This window comes from Eleginops maclovinus, chromosome 23 (assembly GCF_036324505.1).
Source record: "Eleginops maclovinus isolate JMC-PN-2008 ecotype Puerto Natales chromosome 23, JC_Emac_rtc_rv5, whole genome shotgun sequence".
NCBI classification, from domain to species: domain Eukaryota; kingdom Metazoa; phylum Chordata; class Actinopteri; order Perciformes; family Eleginopidae; genus Eleginops; species Eleginops maclovinus.
The window spans coordinates 10388982-10411513 of record NC_086371.1 but is presented as its reverse complement, the minus strand read 5'-3'; positions in this window follow the sequence as shown (position 1 = coordinate 10411513).

Below are 22532 nucleotides of genomic sequence, written 5' to 3'. Positions count from 1 at the left end.
TTGAGAAGGCCTTTTTTTGGTAATGAAGACAAGTCCTTGACATTTTGCTCATTTCCTCTAATCAACTACATGATTTCCCTCTTCTACCAAGTCTTTGTTTTGCTATATGTTGCAGGAACCTCTCCTAGGATAAGTGAAATAAAAGAACCTCTTATCAGCCAAATGGTGGTTTCAGCCTGTGAATCATTTCAAACCACTACATATCTTCCCCTGATCCCCATACAGTCGTTGGGGGGCATTAACACACATTTCTGAGGATATGGCTTTCATCAAGTATATAGTGAGCGGTCAGGGTTTCAAGCAGGATCCAATTTTCTTTTTCTTCCAATTTAACTGCTATAAGTGGTCAAGAGCCAGAATGGTAGCTTCAGCTGTAACATACTGGATTCATCACAGCTTTAATATCACTCCTTTACTGCTGCATGTCAGGGATAATAATTTCCCTGTGTGTTGGTAGGAAAAGGCAAATAAAGCCTGTTTGTTCGATTTTGGAAAAGCAATAAAACTGCCCTTTGCGTCCGAGCCCTGAGCGCACAGGCCTGTAAGGTAAAATATTGAGTTAACAGCACCAGACCTGAATTAAGATAAGGAAATACTTTTGATGCATCTCTGCTTTTCACTGCAGTACCTGCAAGTACAGTCATTAAGCACCAGGGACACATTTAAGTTTTCTTTTCCTACCAAATCTACTTTAGCCTAAGGCAACCTTCAATCATTTGCCCACAGAGCATCATCAAATGAATTTTCATTTCATGTTGTTTGTGCTTGGAATAGTGGGAGGAGGGTGCCAGGTTGGGTGTGCTTGATATTGTAGAGATATTGATCTGCTATTGAGTGCAAACTGTGGCCAGACAGTTCCCATCTCCAGGGACCCAAACACTAAATCATTCTCTCATTTTAAACTAACTTGTCTGTCTGCAGAGGTGCCTGAGCTCTCAGGGTAGACAAACCTTAAAGTAAAATACTCTCATTCTTCCCTCCTGACTCTCTCTTTCTCCCGTGTCTCCGGCTTTGCATCCATCTCGCACCCCACTGCACCGCATATTGATTCAACTGAAGCTGCTGCCACCAAAAGCTATGATCGTAAAGATGTGTTCCCAAACAAGACCCTTTTGTCTTAACAAGAATGAAAGGATTTTAGGAGATTTACACTCTGCCTGGGATTTAAACATCAAGGCTTAACCTATTTCTTTATGAACAAGGAGTCTCAGGGGATAGAACTGCTCTCATCGTATAACTTGATGATTCATTCATTTGTGCATATGTGGACAAAAATAGCTTTAACCTTTCAATGATCAAACACAATATATGATACATGGTTCTGTAGTGTGGCCTGTTAAATGAGGGGCATTTTTGGGCATCTAAGAACATTCACAAATAAAGAGAACGTTATTAAACATCATGAATCGCAAGTATCTATGTATCAAATTTATTTCACTCGTGCAGATATCACGGTTTCAAACAGTTCCTGCTCCTCACAGCTGTCGCTCTGTTTTCATGAATGAAGTCATCAAATGAAGATGCATTTTGTATGAGGGTCATAATGAACTATTGAATGAAACAACTCTGTTACTCTAAACTACTTTCTCAAGTCGGTACATCTGTCTGATCCGATGATTGCTGGAGCGTGGAGTCCCTCAATATGTACTGTTTTGTTGTGTGTCTGTGCCTGAGTGTGCAGTTTGTTTGGTAGTCAGGACAGGTTTCGGAGCGCTCGGTGCCTGTTCTCCAGCTCGGCCACCTGCAGCTGGGTATCGATCCTCTCTCTGGCACCACAGCCTAACCCCCCGTCAACCGGCCCCCACCTCCATAATCCCATCCCTGGATGTATCAACCAGACCAACAACGAGCTGCCAGTTTTTTCATTTCTCTGGTCAGAGTGAAGTTCACATCTGGACACAAATACCAAATTCCTTTGACATAAAACTGACAAAACATAAAGCACAGTCTTACAAAAGCTATTGTATGTACAGATGTAATGAAGGCAAAACAATTTTTGTGCTTTGTGTTTACATTACGATGCGTGAACAAAGATGCACGTAAAGGAGATTTGGAGGACTCCTGACTCAAATCCCTCCTAGTTTAGAACTCCTACACCTCTTCATTCTCGTCGTAGCACATGGGCTTTGACAAGAACAAAGTGGTCCTTCTGGAGAGGTAGAGGCTGTTCCAGACCCTTACAAGGTACTCCCCGCTGCACATCCAGAGGAGAGAAGTTTCCTATTATCAAGGACTCTCCCCTAATGATGAAAGTAAACAACATGAACAAAAGTGTTTAATACTTCATGGCCCACCCACAGGTGTAGCCGTGTGCTGGGAATAACACATACATCCACACATACCAACGCGGGTCTGATTAAGACCATGGTTTGTCCCTATTGTAATTGTTTTGTGTGTGTGTGCGTGTGTGTGTGTGTGTCTGCAATAGGTCTTGGACGTATTTGCAGCCTCAGTATTTTTTCTCCCTCTCTCCTCCGCCCTCTCTCTATGGTGATATATGGAACATATGGGAAATTATTGTGGGGTTATAAAGGGCTGTTGACTCCAGCAGACATGCAATAAATTAAGCTGTTTGTGCAGGGGAGGAAAAACACAAGCTCTTTAGAAACACTTAGTGCAGGTTTCCTGTATGGACTTAACTCTCCTTCTCCTGCTCTCTTTTTCCCTCTCTTCCTTTCTAACTCTTAGCCTTCAGTCTGTTCCCTCCCTCTCTTCCTTTCTAACTCTTAGCCTTCAGCCTGTTCCCTCCATCTCTTCCTGACTCCCTCTCAGTGTTGTAACACAGGCCACAGCACAATCTCATTCTGTTCTCCTAGTTGGTGGTAACACAGTGGGATATATCCACACAAATTAGACACATAAAACTCGTAAAGCCTGGAAAATATTTTAATAGTTTCCGCACCCCCTTAGCGGCAACGAGCTGCATGTGCAGAGCTGGTGAGCACCACCAACATTATTGGTGCAATTAAATGTGAAACACTAGAGAGGAACATGGGGGAGAGGGAGCCCAAAAGGGCTGTAAACAAGGAAAATGACACTTGACAAGTTGTAATTTATGGACGTCGTTTCAAAGGCAAGAGACTCACCATTCTTGGCAGTGTAGGAAGAATAAGGCACAAGGATACAGGCATTAGAGGAACTATGCACAGAATGTTAGTGAATCAAAGCCACAAGGAGACAAAAAAGAGAAAGAGAAAGCAGTGACTTCAAAGTCGAACCATGATGAGTAATTCACAGAGAGAGAAAGAGGGATTGAGAGAAAGAGGGAGAGAGAGGAAGACCAAGAGACAGGAAGTGTGTGTATATGTGTGTCATGTCAGAGGGAGAGAGAGAGAGAGAGAGAGAGAGAGAGAGAGGGAGAGAGAGAGAGAGAGAGAGAGAGAGAGAGAAAGGAGAGAGCGAGAGAGAGAGAGAGAGAGAGGGAGAAGCTTTGCAGGATGATAGTACCCAAAGCTAGCACGGGATGGGGGTGGGGGGAGGCCCCTGGATACAGGCACACACTCCTCATCTCAAAGAATGCAAAATCACACACACACACACACACACACACACACACACACACACACACACACACACACACACACACACACACACACACACACACACACACACACACACACACACACACACACACACACACACAAGCAGCCTGTCTAGGGAAGAGACGCCATTAAACAGAATGGAAAAGGACTTGAGCTCTCATACCCCAAACTCATCCAGAAACAAATCAGCTTCTCACATGTTTACTCTCTTTCAAAAAATGAGGACAAAGAGCATGCTAAGGAAAACTGAAGATGTTTGCCATGCTTGATGAAAGCCTCCAATGTTTCCTCCAACAACAACAGCAGCAGAAGCCAGATGTTCACTGTGGTAGTTACAATTGTTATTTTGTTACTGCAAGAACACTTTGCTTAACTTACTCAGCATACAGCATATAGTGTCATTTTAGATGACACTGCAAACCCTTTCAAAATGTTCGATAATTGTTTAATGCATCAGCAGTAAAATAAGGAAGTCCCAAGATAAGTATCATGTTCTTCAAAATTGTATCTGAAACAAGTATTTGAACCATTTGTCATTTTTAGTCAATTTATCATGACTAAGGTCCTTTTTTCCACACAGCAGCCAACTCCACACTGCAACAGCTCTCCAGTTTCTTATCTGTTTTTCCAGAATTACATTTAAAGACAAATGAATAAAAGTCCCGTTTACCATTGGAGCAAAGCAAAAGATTATTCTTCAAAGATTTCGGACCTGCTGAAGGCATTGAACAGAGGGAATGGTTTAATTTGAGCAAACTGCAATCACTTTACTTGAAAGTGTGACTTCTCTCAAATGTGATCCATTTGTTTGCACTTACTTCCACAGTGGACCTTAGAAGGTATGGAAGATTAACCGAAATGTGTGAGTCTTTACAACATATATTGAAGCCTCTTTGCCACATAAATGCAGAAGTTAAATTCACAGTGTAGATATCCTGTAATTTGCAAAAAGATGTTTGTCTGATGCACCGAGCACCTCCAATTGCAGCTCATTAACTCAGTCAGGGGGAAGCGTTCTACAAGCACGGAGAAAAACTATTAAAATACTTCCATTAACTGGAAGAAAAAATACCCAGTTGCAGTCCAAAGTGTCTTCATTTGGGCTCAAATGTGAGATATGCCGTTGCTATGGTAATATGGCAATGGCTGTAGCCCTCCTCCCAGCTGTTGGTGGGTTTTGTGTTTGAGAGAGAGAGAAAAGGAAGAGGGAGAGACTGTGTGTCTGTGTGTTTGTGTGCGTGCACGCATGCATTGATGCTGCCTTCGTGCTGTGTTCCCCCTTTCAGTGTTCAGAATAGTGTCTCTACTAATCCGTGAAAGTTGCGGCGCTCTGAACCAGTGGCCAAGCCTTTTCCCACTGAACCAAGGCCCAGGGTCTGCGCTCCGCTTTACACTTGATTGGTCCCTCCCGTGGCAGGACTCCCCTCCCTGCTGGGCGTGGGCCCGTCCCCCTCGCTGGGCTGATCAGCACTGCCTAATCGCCTTCTCCCCACCATAATTACCAGTGCTGAGCCCAGGAATCACTAACACACCATTAAAGTCTGGCCAGCCAGTCCTCACCAGCCCTCACACATCCCGCACAGGCCCAGAGACAGGCCTAAAACCAGGCCCAACTCCACCAACAGAGCACCTGTTCATGCCTGGGATGCCCTGCAGCACTGTGGACTTGGCTGTTGCTGCTGCTGGGTAGGAAAAGGAGAGGGGGTTGGCAGCTGTGCTGTTGTCCTCCTCCCCCTGCAGTGGAGGTGATGTGTTTATTTGGGCTGGGATGCTGCAGTAAGAAGCTGTGAGAGGTAACTATCTCCTTGTTGTGCTCTACAGAGTACCAGAGAATCCACCCTGCAGAGACAGAGCCCTTTGATATGTGACCACTTCAAACCCACACATACAATGGAAGCAGTCAGTTGTGGAAATAACCCAAGTTGATGTTGTGTGAGCAAGGTGAAACAAATTTGCTTTGCCCAAAACCAACAGTGCATCTTATTTTTCCACCCCTGTATATGTTCAGCAAAGCCAATACGAAACATATTGTACGTTCTGAGGATTGACAATCCTGAAATGTGTGTAACATCAGAAATACAAATACTCCCACTTTCAATTTTGGTGTACCCACAAGGTTCCACATTTCAGCCTATTGCACCATTGGTGGAGCATATGGGACAAGCCAGGTGAAACGCAGTGACCTGGCAAACAGTCCAAAGACTGATGAGAGTCGGGTACACGTCAGAAGGCACTGGGTGTGCTGGCACAAACAGCACCCAGAATGTGGATCAGACAAACACCCAGCACTCGTTAGCTTATTACTCTCTTATTAGGAACATTTTTGCCTTGCATGGATTGGCAGAGTCCCGCTAGCCACCCTCTTCACATGGCCCAGGCTCTGTCAGAGCTGATCAAAAGACATTTCTTCACATCTCCAGACGCCAGGGAAAAAAGAAGAAGAAAAGAGGGAGAGAAGAAAAGAGCCAGAAGGGGGCATACTGCTCTCTCTTTACTCTGGTCTTTTGGTGAATGAGGACTTTTCACAGTGCCCTCTCTTTTTTTCCTTATTTTTTTTTCATTCTTCAATTGGCAAAAAATAGAAAGAAAAAAGAAAAAACAGCATTCCCCATCGCGTTTCACTAAATTGTTTTTGCCATATCAAAAACAATTGTCCTCAGGTGAAGAATGCGCCTGCAGAATTACAACCATTCCAGGGGGAGAAAGAGGTCTCCACAAATCTGACTGGCTTCCAGGCAGCCAAGACCCCCTCGAAGTGGTAATGAAAAGTGTAACTTTAGCCTCCCAGCTGTACGTCTCAATCCATAATCCTTCCCCAAAAACCTCACCGTAGTGCCGCCTACCACTCCCATGGCGTTCCCAGGCTGTGCCTGGCTGGGCCTGCACTGATTTATGTGGCAGTCCCGTGTCATACTCTCAACCTGAAAAGGATTTGCTCTCTTATATTTACCAGGGTGGTCAGGGCAGCTCCCAGTCCCAGTCGTTTTCACCCCTCTCTGCCATTAACCTGGACATTTTGGACCTTATCAGAATCAGACGAAGCTCCAGTGTTTCACTAGTGGTGTGTTTCAGCAGAGCAGAGGTGAGTGTCTGTGTGGGTGTGTGTGTGTGTGTGCCTGTGTGTGTCGCACAAACAGTAGCCGAGTAAGTACCTGGTACGTTAAAGCGTGTTCAGGATTGGTGGCTCGGCCTGTGAGGTGACAACAGGCCCATAAACCTCTGAAAGGCAGAGACAGTTAAATGTCAGCCGGTTAGTTGTTAAAACAGGTTTTCTTTTGTTGATCGGTATACATTTGTATGGCCATTTTCAGCTGCTCGTTCCTAAAGATGCAATAGATTGGAGATAATCTCATATATGAAATTATCAATCTTCATGATATACATTATAGTCATTTTCTATTTAAGGGTCTGAAAAAAGGGGGGTGTTTAACAGTAGTCTCCTGGTAGCCCAAGCTAGCTACAACTGTCGACCACTAGATTAAAAATGTATAGATTTTGTGAGAATTATTCTGGCAAAGTCGAAAAGGAAGAAGCTAATTGGTAGAAGTATAATTAATTGATGACGTGTGTGTAAATTAGAGCTTTTCAAAGAGCTGAAAGACGTAAGAGGAACAGTCTCCAGCAGGTCTGTCCATCACAGCTTTTCCTGCATGGTGCAGCTGATTTGGGTAAAAAGTACAGATTGTGCTACTTACCCATACAGCGTGACTGAGGATCCAGTAGGAGTGGAGAGCTGAACACATGTTGGTAGGTGAGCTGTTGTGGATGGTCCACTCTGCCACTGTGCATCCACTCCAGTCTAGTAAACAAGCCAAGGTGACCTCTGGACAGCTGGGTTTATACATCCTGTGGTGGGTTGTCTACGTAGTGTGTCGGTGGGAGCAGCGGGAGGTTGACGCAGACTCTGAGCAAGGGATCAGCTCATCCTATTTTATGTGTGTGTGTGTGTGTGTGTGTGTGTGTGTGTGTGTGTGTGTGTGTGTGTGTGTGTGTGTGTGTGTGTGTGTGTGTGTGTGTGCCAGTGTAGTGCACACTAATGTGTATTGTATGCATGTGCATTTTTCTGACAGACACGTGGTTAATACTAAACACTTTCTGGTACAAACTGAGCAGTATATGAATGCATTACTGCTTGGAACATGCATGGTTCGTCCCAAATATAATCCACATTTTCCACCATACATCTCAGTTAAAGGTGCAAATTAAGAGATCTCGTTCCTGCAAAATGTCTTGAAATTGATGTAACCGCCATCGCCCGAGAGGAATATCAAAGAAATGCGGCATAACCTGAGAAGACATTTGGACCAATGCAAATGCAGACAAAATGGCCGCTGTTGCTAAGCTAACAGGGGAGGAAGAAGATGGAGCTGCTCTTTGAACGCTGTTTGAAAGCAGCATACTCATAGTTTATTTTCCCAATATTAAAGCACACAACACACAGAACGCTATCATTTTTAATTTTCTCGTGCTGATTTGAGCTGGATAATATTAAGTTTGGCTTCCCTTGTACATTTTGTTTCAGACATACAGTACGTGCTGTGTAATGCAAGTGGTTCACTTTTCTAAGGTCTCCTGACATTATAGACTTTTAAAACATGTTTATTCATACCATGATGTTGTTTTTATTCCCACAATCTGGAGAAAAATGTAGTAAATAAAATAAGAGCGCACACTTCAACAGACTTCAGTATTAGAATGAATGACTACTTAAATATTTTCAGCCAGAATTGTGAGTTATGTGATGAGTAAAATGTGACAGCTTCATATGAAAGTCTGTTTGAGTCTTTGCAGTTGAAAGCCTTCATAGTATGACACAAGGAAAGCCTTCATATTTTTCTTTTTTTTTTCTCCCTATGCGTGAGGTTAACTTTGGGAAACCATGCGAGAAATACTTTTCTTTCTAATCCAGATTTAAAGGATGAGATTGGTAACTTTCTTTCCCAGTATACTTTTCAACTGATCTCAGATTTTAAAGTCTAGATTAAAGTGGTTAGTATATATATTTTTTTACCATATCTTCCAAATTGTTTAAACTATTGGTGACATATAAAAATAAATTTGGTTGCGAAAGATTACAAAATAAAGGACAATAAGAAAAATGTAAAGAAGAAATTGAAAACTTTAAAATATAATGTAAATTGTATTGTGTATCATGTATGGTTAACCCACTACTTTATATCAATGTTGTTATTAGAATTCACAGTAAAATGAAATAACTTAGTAAAATTACAGCAGTTTTCTTAAATAATATGATTTGAATGAACATTTTCTTTAAAATGTTTATTGTTCGCAATGTCAATAGAGTTGACCCAGTGATGTAAATACAATACAAAGGCTTTGTATAGAATAGTAGATTTTTGTTGTGGCAATGTCTAAGTGTCCTGATAAGTAGGAAGGACTTTGCTGACAGTTCAACGTCCTCTCTAAAGATGAACATACGAAAACAGATGGTGGCCTTTCATTCTGCATACTGAGAGAACTTTCACATTTCAATCTAGTAGAAACATCTGACTTGACTCTCAGTTTTTGATCAGAAAATCTGCTTCTTATTTATCATTGCATATTATTCGATAATGATGAGAACCAACCATTCTAGACAATGTCCCTTGAAGAAATAAAAGAATATTCTGCTAGTTAGATACCACCTTGAAATAGAGCTAATGAACTGCATTGTCTTTTGATGCTGCGCATTAAGTTGTGAAAATGAAAAAACAATTAAAAAGAATTACAAAGAAACATACAAACAGATGGCTTCTTCAACAAACAGCTAAACTAACGCAAAGTATGCATAATCATTTTCCGATTGTTCTTGCAACTTCATTTTGTCTGACAGAAGCTGGAAAAGTTTTATATCTAACTTTCTATTCTCCATCTGCTTAGACTGGAAAAAAACCCAGATACATTTCATTTATAGTTTAATCTTTTGAGAAATATATTTGGTTATGATTACAAGGTCGAAACCTATTCAACGCACTCTAATCTGATTTACCTTTAAAATTAGAGTTTTAATTTCAAGACACCCGCGCTCATAAACGGGGACTTTTTTAAAGGTAATTCCAATATAAGCAAAATTGTTTTAACAACAAGTAAACAAAAAAAGTATACTTATTTTATCGATATGTTGAATCAAAAAAAGGTATGCATTTTTGCTACTTAAAATAAAACACCGTAGATATCCAGCTTTTAATTGTCGCTCTATTTTTAAATTGTTTTTTGGGGTCTACTTCTAGATATTAAATAAAACCTTTTCTTCATAAAATAAAATCATTAAAAAAGGTTTAATTCTGACCAAATGTTTGCGGTATCACAGCTGGGTTATTTACATTTACAATATCAAATTAATGGGACTTACTTTAATTTGATATATTATAAAGTCTACTGTAATAGGGTAATACCTACTTATCCGGAAAATGTAAAGTTTATCTTTGAGCGACATTTGAAACTTTCATTTTACTACGGCGTTATACTATTTGAATTGAAAACAAATTTGTTTACTTTATTACAAAAATACAGCATTTAAAAAAGTATTAGATACATATTTGTACAATACCTGTGTTTAGTTAAATTAAGCAATGAATTGTAGAAATTAGTTTTAGATCATATATGTTTAAATGTTTTGGTAGCCATCATTATTCATAGAAGAGAGGAAACAGAAATGCTAATGACGCTGATGAAGATGATGATGATGATGATGATGATGGTGATGATGATGATGGTGATGATGATGATGATGATGATGATGATGATGATGATGATGATGATGATGATGATGATGATCACGACTAAATGTATTGTGGACACAGTGTTAGTTTCTGTAAAGAGAATGCATTAAAAAAGAGAGAGGCCTGCTTATATCACCGAGGCCCCGCTTTCACTTAGTCGAGTTAAATTGATTCACCTGAAGGATCTGGTCACATATTTCTTTAAATGTACCTTAAATTAGCCAGGCTATAATTCTAGTGTACAAAAGGGACATGTCAGAGTCACAGAATTGATGAGAAATAAATAGGGAGTGGGTTTTTGTGGACGTTCTTCAAAGGCACTCCAATTTCACACCATCAAATTAAAGCACCCTTATATTTTAGCTCCAACAGTGTAATTCCTGCTTTCTGGTCTTCAGGCTTTTTTCTTTGACATAGGTATAATTTATACAATCTTCAAAATTATATTTTGGAGTTTAATTGATAACAAATGTGAAAATATGTAGTAAAATAACATTTAATAACTACATTGTTTAATTGTAAAATGATTATTTCACATCAAAATACTGTACATGATTTTTACGTACATCTGTTTGTGAGTTTTGATGGATTGAGACTTTTAGGTTGCTGCTTTTGGTTGCACTTATAACAGTCCCTAATTAAAAATGTAATCTGTTACAAAGTTACCTGTAATGCATATAATCAGTTACATAATCTAGAATCACAATATAAAAATAATGTAACCTGATTACTTTCCATGACTCTGGATTACATTAATATCAAACACAATGCAAATAAATAGAAGAGAAAATAAATATCAATCCATTGGCGTATCATGTAAGAAAACCGAACGATAGAAAAGAAGAATACAAAATATTTTGTATTGCAAATGTGTCCTCTTCTCAGTTTAAAAACAGCAAACAAAAAATGATGAGTTTATGCAAGTGCTATGAGTTTAATAAACACCGTAGATTAAGCTCAAGCATACTATTTTTGAACATTTGGGCACACTTACTGAATTAAAATGAAAAGAAGATACTGCAACAAATTAGCCAAACAAAAGTGAAAACCATAAAGTAAATTCAGGTAGTATGCATATATTTTGATCTATAGGAGACATCACATTTTTAGTTTTTTTAGTTTACTGAAGTATATGGATTAAGAGCACCCTTTAAAATGCATTGTATCATTGTAATCCTGCTAGTAACGGGAAACTACTGTAAGAGATTGCAGTTCCATTTTTTTGCATCATGATGTAATCCTAGTTACATGTAATGCGTTACTTCCCAAGTCGGGTCATTTTTGCGTTACATTTGAGTCATATTTGCTTTTAATAAGAATTATTGTCTGGTGTATGTTTTTGCATTCAGATATGTTAACAATGTTGCTACCTGACCTGCCAACACCACACATCAAATTATGACACTTTTCAGTTCAGTGTGCTGCCATGCATCACTTTGTATTATAGGAATATCTGCTGCATGTCACTCAATATTTACAAAAGACGACATACTGTACATGATATGTGACCTGTGCACATGTCAATGCTGGAGATGATGCTTGTTTGAAGGACTCTGACATGCAAGTTTGAAAGAAGAATTGCAATTGCAAAAGAGAGGAGATTGAATAACCTGTAGCAGGCTTACATTTTTTTTAAAACCTATAACTAAAGCTAGCATCAATGAGCGAAGGGGTATCTGAATGTTAAAAAAAAAAGAGAATAAATGAACAAAGGGAAAAATCATAAATAACAAAAATTAGTTTTTCCAGAATTGAGATTGGTGCATTAGACCTGAGTCCTACAAATCTTTTTATTAAATTAAAAATATGTTGGCATTATATAACCAGGAAGCCGACTGCCAACGTCCTGCAGCTTGTTCATGGTGACATCTCATTGCTTGATCGGCTGGCTCCTGCCAGTGTGCATCTTTATTAGTTTCTATGCACTGCTGGTTTGGGCACCCCAGCAGCAGCAGTGACAGCCCTTATCCCTCCTCTGTGCCCTACCTCATACTAAGCCCTGGATTTGAAGGACAGGCAGCTCAGGACAGAACAACTGCACCAAAGCAGATTGTAAGCAAAGCTTCAGAGCAAAAGGCCACATTCCTGTGTATCTTTCCTGGACAACAAGTACACAACACTCACTGCCTGGAAAAGACATGTCACAGTTATTGCCTCATCTGCCCTACAGTCAAGTTCATACAAAAAAAGGGCAACAGTCATGAGCAGGAAGCATGAGAATGAAGTTATCTGTTTGTGAGTGGATCTATAATTTATCCAGTGACCCAAATCCTCAAATCTTACTTTAAAGGCGCCATAGTAATACAGATCCTGGATCTCTACTGCAAAATCAATACCAGGCAAGAACGCTGCTATAATCATGAAATAACAAAATGATAGAAACAGACTGTTGTTATTACCTTTAAATCTGTGGGCTGGAATCTTTTTTCCAGAAGGAAAAGTTTCCTCCCGGGGAGCACCAGGAGGTGCTGCAAAGCAGTTAGCCTTTGATAGCACCGACAAAAACAAACATGGCTGATGAGGGGGGCAGGGCAGACTGTTAACGTATGGGCCACTCAGGGAATTATTGCAACGTTAATGTTGGAGGCAATAATGAGCCCGGAGCATCGACATTAAAAAAGATCCCCCTACCTGACCTTCTACCTCGGGCTCAGAGGGAAGACGTACCCTGGTATTATATCTTCTGAAAAAAACAGTTATGTTGAAAAATGTAGCGCTGATGCTAGAATGGTTGCTAAGAAGCATTCAGCAATGCTTAGCACCCCACAATGCAATATGCGTAATCTATGTATAGATTCATTTTAGAAAAACAGGTATGCAAACTTTGACAACTCCACTTTTGAATTCACTGCATACCATGACCTTTTGCACCTTTTTCTGAGTTGAATTGTCAGCTGGTTACCTGTATTTTGTTTATATTTTCAAAGCCTTTTGGACATAACAAGAGTATTATTCATGTTACTTGACACTCTTATTATGCAGTTACTTCATTAATAGGATAGATGCAGAAAGGATGGGTTATGCTGAGAAAGTGTGGATTGATTGACAACAGTAAGTGCTGAAGGCTTGTTTCATTGAGTCCCACATTAGGCCAGTTGGAAAGTGATAAACTAAAAGACGAAGCGAGGCGACCTGGTCCTCCCTCGTCCTCATCTGAAGTGCTAAACCTCACCCTGACTTTGCAACGCTGATGCTTGTGAGTCACAACTGTGAAGATAAAATGTTATTTAAACCCAATCTGTCACCAAATGGAGTGAAGAAAAAAAATGCTTGCCAAGTGCACAAGTCCAACATCACCTCTTTTTGAGACACACTCACACTAACACTCACACACACACACACACACACACACACACACACACACACACACACACACACACACACACACACACACACACACACACACACACACACACACACACACACACACACACACACACACACACAAACACACACAAACCAAACACCATACACACATACACCTCCCTATTGCATGTCATTACACCAGCTAAATTGTCAATTAATAAAAAGGGAATTCATGGAGTCGTCATTAACACAATCGCTATTAAAGGTCAGGTTACACATTGCAGAGTAGTGACAGAAGTATCAACACTAATATATGATTAATATGCTACAATTATGATAACTAATTAGTCTCCATAACTGACATGATAGTTTAGACAGTAATGAGAAAAACATTGGCAATATTTTCTTGATATAATTTCATACAGTAATGAATAATTTCTCTGCAGCAAACATCCTGGCGTCCCTCTTGGGTCTTAGCTGATGCCGCGGAGCGCGACCGGCTTTGCCTTTTAAACAAACCAAAAACGTTGCTAATTTTGACAGCTCCCTTCACAAGAACCCAACCCTTAACAAGTCTGCCACCTTCGGCAGCAATACTGAAGATGGTGACAGACAAGGAGCACTGGCATGAGGGTGCCCTGATGGTGCCCAGGTGGTGCTGAAATGCATGCTGCCACATGCTCATAATGGGTGAATGTACGTTGTGTTCTTCAGGCCAGACAAGTTAGTTTTGCAAGCTGTTTCTAACTTATATAAATACAGATATTGGCAGTAGTAGGGAAAGTCTTCAGAAACTTTAAGTAGCGGTACTCTGTACTGACTTTGTTTTACAAGTCTTGCTTTTAAAATTGTACCAGACAGACCTGATTGGTTATTGAATGGTGATTAAATAAAATATATAGTATGCATGTTAAACTGTTTTGAAAACATGGGGTCTATCCTTTATATTTCGTAAATCAAAAGTACTTCAAACAATACATTTTTTTTTGAAGTATTATATTAATAAAGCTGTACAAATATCGTTATTATAAGAGCAATTTGTGGTTAAAACATCATCTTGTCAGTCTACAATAACATGTCATGTAAAACTTGAAATTACAAATGACAAACGTTCTAGTGCACCTAAATGCACCTCGATTCCAAACACAAATCTGTGTAACTACAGAAACGTTGCAGTCAAACTTCACATTTTGAAGTCGCACCCATACACACTCATACATTTATGTTTTTGCCACAACATTTCATTAAATAATGTTTCACTAACGTAAATATGTTGTATTTAGTTACTGATGGTTCTACAGTAAAGTTTTTGTTAATGGGAAGTTGTTGAAAGCCGCAGGCAGCCATCTTTGTCTAAAACATAACTTTGTGTGTTGACTTGGGTGTTTTCAAGTATTTTATGATTTTGCATACTACATTTGCAACTAAATGTTTCATTCAATCATGAAATGTATTGATAGATGTAGCCTTAGTTTAATCTTTAGTGACCTATAATTTTATAAACCCACCATACAGTAAAGGGAAAAATAGAATAGCAGCTATAGCGTGGCGCCGTAGAAGTATAGAGTAGCATGAAAAATATATTTCTTCTACAATGACATTCCAATAAGTCATAAGTTCTAGACGCGTCGTTCACATGCAACCAACACAAATAAAATAAAATGCTCAGGGGAAGTACAAGTGCCTCAAAATGATAATTAAGTACTGCACTGATGTTGTGGATAGAGCACCAGGTATGAGTGTGATTATGATACCCATAGTGTTAAAAGGCTTCATATATTTTGTGTCATAGTTTTGGAGATGTGTTCTGAAATAAAAACTTGCGTTTCTATTCTGTAATAAATGCTGACAGTGAGTTTAACACAATTTGGATTATTGTTATAGTTTGTGTCTTGTATAAAGCAATTCAGGCAAAAGGGATTTTTTTTTTACAAAAGGGTTATTATAGACGGCAGAGTCCTTGGTTTCCTTCCTTTTAACATTATATAAGAGAAACTATTCAGCGGTGTTGAGCCCTAAATCCTGCACAGTCGGTTTGACTTTGTCTTTGTGAAGGTCAAGTGATTCTGTTGAATTACTTTATGTCAGTTTGTTTAAATCAGCATGTCTGCGGTATAATAGAACGGACTAACCTAAGTACACTCTGGATATATCATCCAGGCATATGAATTCAAACAGCTGAGTGAAGCAATATTTGCAACCTCGGGTCACATTAAGAACCGAATCAACATGGCTTCTGCGCTTGAAAGAATAATAATAATCTAAAAGAAAAAATTATGTATTGCCAAAATGAAATTGGCATATAATGCAGGGTGTGCACGTGGCAGCGAGCTACTATATAAAGACATCTGCTGATTACACAGTTTGGGGAGGTCTGGTACAGCGGAGCCTGGCAGTGAAACGTGTAAAGAGATTGGGACCACACGATGACTGCTGAAAGAACATTCTGAGCGTGAATCCATAAAGACGTGAAGCGGAAAGTTGCGTTCACTCTGTTTTACACAACAAGAGAACCTGGGCTGCAGGGTGGCAGAATAATACTAGGCCCCCAAAATCCAGTCATATTGTTTGGGCCTACTGCTCGGCAGGCACACAAGATATTCAACATAGGCTGGATTTAGTTGTTTCCACTGCTACTGTGTAGTTTTACTATACTAGAAAAATCTCTATTTTGATGGGGCAGTTCTGAACATGCTCTCTGCATACATCAGATGTACCTCCCCAACAAGGTGGCAAATTGGTGTCTGTCTGGGCTGACAGTGACACGCCTGCAGACAGGTCTGCCTACTCGTATCCCTGTGTGACGTTGTGTCAGCGCTCTGTGTGGCAGGTGGAGACAGAGACCTGCTTAAGGTGGGCCATGTGCTGAAGCGTGGCTCCCCGGGGAGACCCTCCATGGTGCCGTGCTGTAGATGTCTTCCAGAACAGGGCAAAAGAGCACAAGCTTCCAGAGATCTACCTAACAGGGGCAGATCACTGGGCATAAACAACGCCCACACACTTCTGCCACACTCCTTTTAGATTTCATGTGGAATCAGCTTTGCCACCTATGTATTCATTCATGTCAACATCATCATCCATCATAAGCCTCATAAAGCTGACTTGGAAGTAAACAGTAAAACATTCAGTTCAGAAGTTGACAGCATTTTTAACTTAAAACACTGGTGCATTAATCAAAGGTAGGCTTGAGTTAAGGATTAACTCAAAATGAAAACCGGGTCCTCCGGTTCATCACTGCAACTGCATCGGAGAAAAAGTTTCATAAATGATTTTCTTGGCTTTGTCTCTCTGGATAGATACACATAATCGACATACAGATTGAAAGAAGAAACAGATGGACTAGAGAGAGTCAACAATCCAGGCTTTTATATTTTACCACAAGTTGATAAATATTGGCTGGAACAACCTTTCCTCAGTGGGCCTCAGGTACTTTTTTTTCAGTGAGATTGCTCATTACGTTAGAGATTGGTGTTATTTTGAGGACACAGCTTTTTAACTTGTAAATGCAAATTTAAGATTTTATTTTTATAAAAGATAACCAGATGACTCTAAATTGTGGCTTATCTCTAGATTAAGCCTAACACATGCACAACACATACCGTGGCGCCATGTTTACATTGAGTTTATATTTCATCAGGACATCTGAGGGCATCTGGTTCTACCTCAGCTGAGCCATATGTGTCTCTCTGATCATGTTTAGCCGATGCGTCCTAGGTGTATTTTCTCTGAGCCTCCTCTCTTGTCGTGACCTCTCACCCAGGCTCTCTTTTTTGCTTTGTTGTGCAGGTCAGAGTCCATGCACCCACGCCTACGCAGCAGCATGGCCACGGTTTGGTATGCAGATACACAGACGCAGGTAAGTCTGCTCCAGGTGCTCCCCACAGTGATCCTGACCCATTCTCATTCACTTCGCAGCTCTCAGGTCAGGTCGAGGGCCCAGCAGGCTCCCAGCACAGGTCACAAAGGGCCTCAACATCCCAGAGATGAGACTCCAGACTGGCATGAAGAGTGTTTGATGTGGCCCTGAGCTGGACTGTGTTACCATGTTGCTATGCCTTTAATTAGCTCCAGCAGCTGCTACTTCCTGGTTGACAGGGCCTGGCACACTCCGCTGTCTCTGTAATCTCTTACAGGTGACTGTCAGTTGCATGTCACCTCGTTGTATAGTAAAGTGACAGGCAGAGTGTTCTTCTTTAAGTCAGGTGTTCGAGCTTTAGAAAGCAACACCGCTGTTTACCAGGCTAATTAACTGTGAAGTGACTGTAGACAAGATGTGAATGAAAAAAGAAAATCACTCACAGTGCTATAATGACCACAGCATGTTTCCAAATATGTTATGCAAATATATCTCCAAGCACCAATCCCTTGCCCATTATTTTTTTTCTTTACAACTTTTGTGTCTATTTTCTGAGGATGCAATCATGATTAAGAGACTACAAAGTTCTCCTGGTGACAGTAAAAGTGCCACTCGGCATTCTTTATATGGATTTCCAGCTTGCACAAAGACATCTTAACCACTGGAAATTGCCCTCAGAGGACTGACAGCTAGAAATTGATCTCAGATTAGATGAGCGCACCTCATTCCCTGCTCTCCTTTGTCACTCCCAAGTTGGTGGATCTTTCCTTAAAACTCCACTAGAGATGAAAAAAGGGAGACTTCGCAGCTGGCTTTGGCATACTAATACCCTGGACTCATTAAATTAATGGGGGCCAGATTCCCCCTACTGAATGTGCACTGATGCCCTTTGAGTTTGCCGGGGCTAGAGGGTGTGCAGCACTTTAAAAGCCCTGACCGGCATATTGAACCTGTTTTAATAGAATCCTTTTGAGACTCCTGGTAGGATGCACAGTAACTCTTTGCCTTTAAGTTCCCGCACCTCTCTGTGTGATCTCTTCAGATAGCCACTCTATCCTCGGATTCAGGCCTGAAGAGGGGGAAGGGACACTGCACGTTAAATGAGGCCAGAGGTGCCCATATCTCAGCAGAGGCCATTCTTTCCTGGAGATGTGAATCTTTGAGACATGGTGCTGAGCAAGCTTTGATGTAGGAAGTTGCTCGGCGTAAGACTGGAACAGGAGGCTTACAGGCCGACATTCAGTGGGATTCCCTCCTGGCCCCTCATTGGACAGTCGTCCATACAGTGTTGATTTAATCACTCTATTCTGCTATTCACCTAGACACTAAGGCTGCACTATAAAATAGATTCAGTCCCACATATGCCTATTAAGAATGTCATTGCCCATTTAATGTGGAGACACCACTGTGAATCACTCTATAATGTAAGCAAGCCGCAGGATTGGAGAGGGTCCAGTGAAGTGGCTTTCATTGCTAAGGGTAGCGAAAGCTGAATTTTAAGGTACAGGGCAAAGAGAAAGGTATTGTTTTTGATGTTAATATATTGACTCTTAATATAATGGGCAGAATAGAATATTAATGTATGAATTTAGCATATTTGCCCAGCAGCAAAAAAGATGAATTGATAATAAAATAAAGCTGGTTGAATTGCATGACAAAAAATCTCTTTAGAGTACTAATACATCATCTTCATGGTTACCAGTACCTCAAGTGATATATTTTCAGATAGGTAAATGAATGCCAATGAAATTAAGATATTAAGCTGCGGATTTCTCTTAGCTCATGGAATTTCTATATTGTTGTTGGTAACAGCAAGATAAAAGCATGTATCTTTCTCTGCCCCGAGCTGTGAGGACATCATGATATAATGATAATCTTGCTTTCAGTTCTGCTCTGTCATCTTGACTACAAGCTCTTGAACGCCATGAAACAGGAAAACATCGCCAACATTGATGAGATTATACACAGTCAGGAATGAGCTAGCAGGACTCGTCCCGGCGGGCTGACATACCCATTAAACGCAGCTAAATAAGACGAGTGAATACTGACAGGAAGATGCAGCGTCTAAGCCAGACAATGAGGCTCTAGCTGTTGAATGGGGTGAATAAACAGAAATCCAGTTGAGCTAAAAATGGCTGACTCAGGTGCGCAGCAGAGCGAGCATCACATTTTTCGATTAGGCTACACACCTTTCTCTCTCTCTCCCTCAGCCTCTTGATTTTAGCCTTTGCATGTGACAAAACAGCATCATACACCTCTTACAGAAACCCATGTTGGGCAGTCATTTAATTTTCATAGCTAGCTTTGACAGTAATGATTTCATGAAGCCTTTGATTTTAGCTCGATCACCATGGCTGCAACATCGCTGGATATCGCACCTCATTAGGGATTCCATACGCAGAGAGAATGCACTGCCGTAGCTAATACTTACATGCCTCCCACTCTAAAGTGTAGCGGTAATTTATTCTCGCCCCGGTGCTCATCATCCTGATGCAACTCACACGGTGACATGAATCCATCTCTGTGGTACCTGGCAACAAAGCAAGAGGAGGGGTAAAGGGAGGGGGATCACGTATTTTTGTGATCACAACCAGAAGAGAGAGGAACCGTTACTAGGCAGGTTAAGAACCACCTTAATGCAATATAACCACCACTAGAACATCCTGTGCACAGTAAAACCAGAGAAAGGAGGTACAAAATATTCACTGCCTGAGATGTGATCCAATATAAGCTATCTTTGTCTGCCAAAACTTTCTCAGAGTATGGCTCAAGCACTTCAAAGTTGAGTATTATATAGAGGGTACGATTCATTTGGCAGCTCATATTGTCCAGCTTCAAAAACCTAAAGCTAGCCAGAGACACACTGTGGGCTGTTTTCAGCTTCAGAGAAGAGAAAGAATTTGGCTTGAGCTTAGGCCGCCCATCCCCATCCAGAGATGGGCTCTTTTTCATCTTATCGTAGTCTTAGCGCATTGGTGGGGTGACTATGTGCTTCACAGGTGGGAGTCTGCCTGTGTCAAATAAGCCAGTTCACTAAGGACGGGATTTGCCGCTGTTATTTTTCTATTAGGGAAGAATTATGCTAAGCCTTTAGAGGCCATCTTTGTGTTGCTATGGCAGCCCATATTTCCTACCGGGTTGAGACCTTGAATGACTACAGTGCAAAGCCAAGTAGCCCCCAAACCCTTTGAGGATTAGAAACAGGGTCTCATAGTTATGCAAAACACCTCTGATATGATTGAACCTTGAATAGTTGAATGACAAAGTTTATTGAGATTGCCTCTCTTTTCATCTGATTATTGTCATTTGATTATTCCCAATCACTTGGCATGGCTTCAAATGCAGCCTTTCAAATGGCATTGTTTAGGACAACACAAGAGCTTTTTCTCCCAAAATGTTCACAAAGCTCATATCTGTGGCTATTATATCAACAAAAACAAGAATGCCATGATTCATGGTGGCAAAAATGTACTACAAATGCATTACTCTCAAACTGAAATACAGTCTAACACGTTTCTATTTATTAGAGGGCTGCAACTATTAATTGTTATTGTTTGTTTCTAATAATTGTTAGTTTTGATTCTTTAAAATAAAGGCTTCATTTACAAATGCTTGTTTTGTCTGCAAAGCCTAAAGCTACTAGGATATAAATCATATAAACAAATAAAAGCAGCCAAAACTCAAATACAGACATCTGACTGCAGGGAATGTTTTTTTGCCAACTTCAACGACTAGATGATTAAAATGTTCAATTTGATGTAAATCGACAACTGATCTTTTCCTCACTAATTGAAGCAAATCAATAAGTCATAACAAATGTGCTGCTCATTCTACGTATATTAATAGTCAGTGTTAGCTAAATTGGAGTATTGCTATCCTTGGATTTAGAGACAAGCCTTTAATATTCACAGCTGATTGGGAATTTCCTTCCTATAGCTCCCCCAATGATTTTCAGTTTGCTAACTGATGTTTTTGAGTGGTTGTAACCATGACACATTTTTTTGCTTATGAAAGCAATTTCACAAACCACAGGTCAAATTTCATGTGCAGCCAAATCAAATAGTTTTTCCTTTTTGGATTTGGTCATAATGTTCCCAACTGCTTTCAGACCAGCCATCAAAGCCTCAACTCTATTTGCAGACATGTATAGACAGCTACTCAAAGCTGACACAGAGATGAGGCTTTGAAAGTTTGAGATTGACACTATTGTGGTCACAATGCACAACAGGAAACTACTTTGAAGAGGAAAGTGCTTTGAGTATTGCATTTCACTTTAGAATTTGTGGCTGCAGACGAGCTCAAGTATTAGACGTGTTGAATTGGTGTACATTAAACAACAAAATTAAACATTTGCACTGTACGCCCCTTTTGTGAGTATAGCCAAACAGAAATGGAGCAAGGTCAAAAGTTTTGAAACCACAGATAAATATGATAGAGTTTTTGTTAAATCTGAAATGTTCTTCAAACTGTCTCTTATTTCTGTATCTTGGGATGGTTGAGGCTTGTGATACAAAAAAAGTAGACAATATATCCATGCACAAGTCGTACTTTTTTCACTTCACAAAATAAAGTGACGCTATCAGATCCATGTCTGGTTGGCAGTTTGGGAATTGATCAGTCTCAAACCCAAGCTGCATCCTTGTCAACTGGCAGGTCTGCTGAAGATGACACATTTTCTGACAGTGACTTGTCAATGACTGCGCTTGAGTGAAATCCCCAGCCATGATGTTTGCTCACTGCCAAAATTATATCTATCATCTTATTTTTGACAAATTCGTCACACCCGTCTCTCGATCTAATTGGTCTTTGAGGTTCCCGTAAGACAAAGACTGCTAATCTTAGGGTTTGCGTTTGAACACCACTTGCCATTGAATACTTCTCAAGTCTTTGAGAGCTTGTGTTCAGCGAAGTTTTGAAAAACATGACAGTCACATTTTAGGTGCTCTGATGTCACACAGTCTTTTTGGCTTAAAAGTTCACTCAAAATGAGGTTTGGTCTGCTTTGATGTGGGGTCTCTAGTGATGTGATTTTAGAATGCAATGTGCCTCTGCTGTTCTCTGTCACCCACTCCTGCTAAGAGTGACATGGGAGCTGCTAGAGCTGAG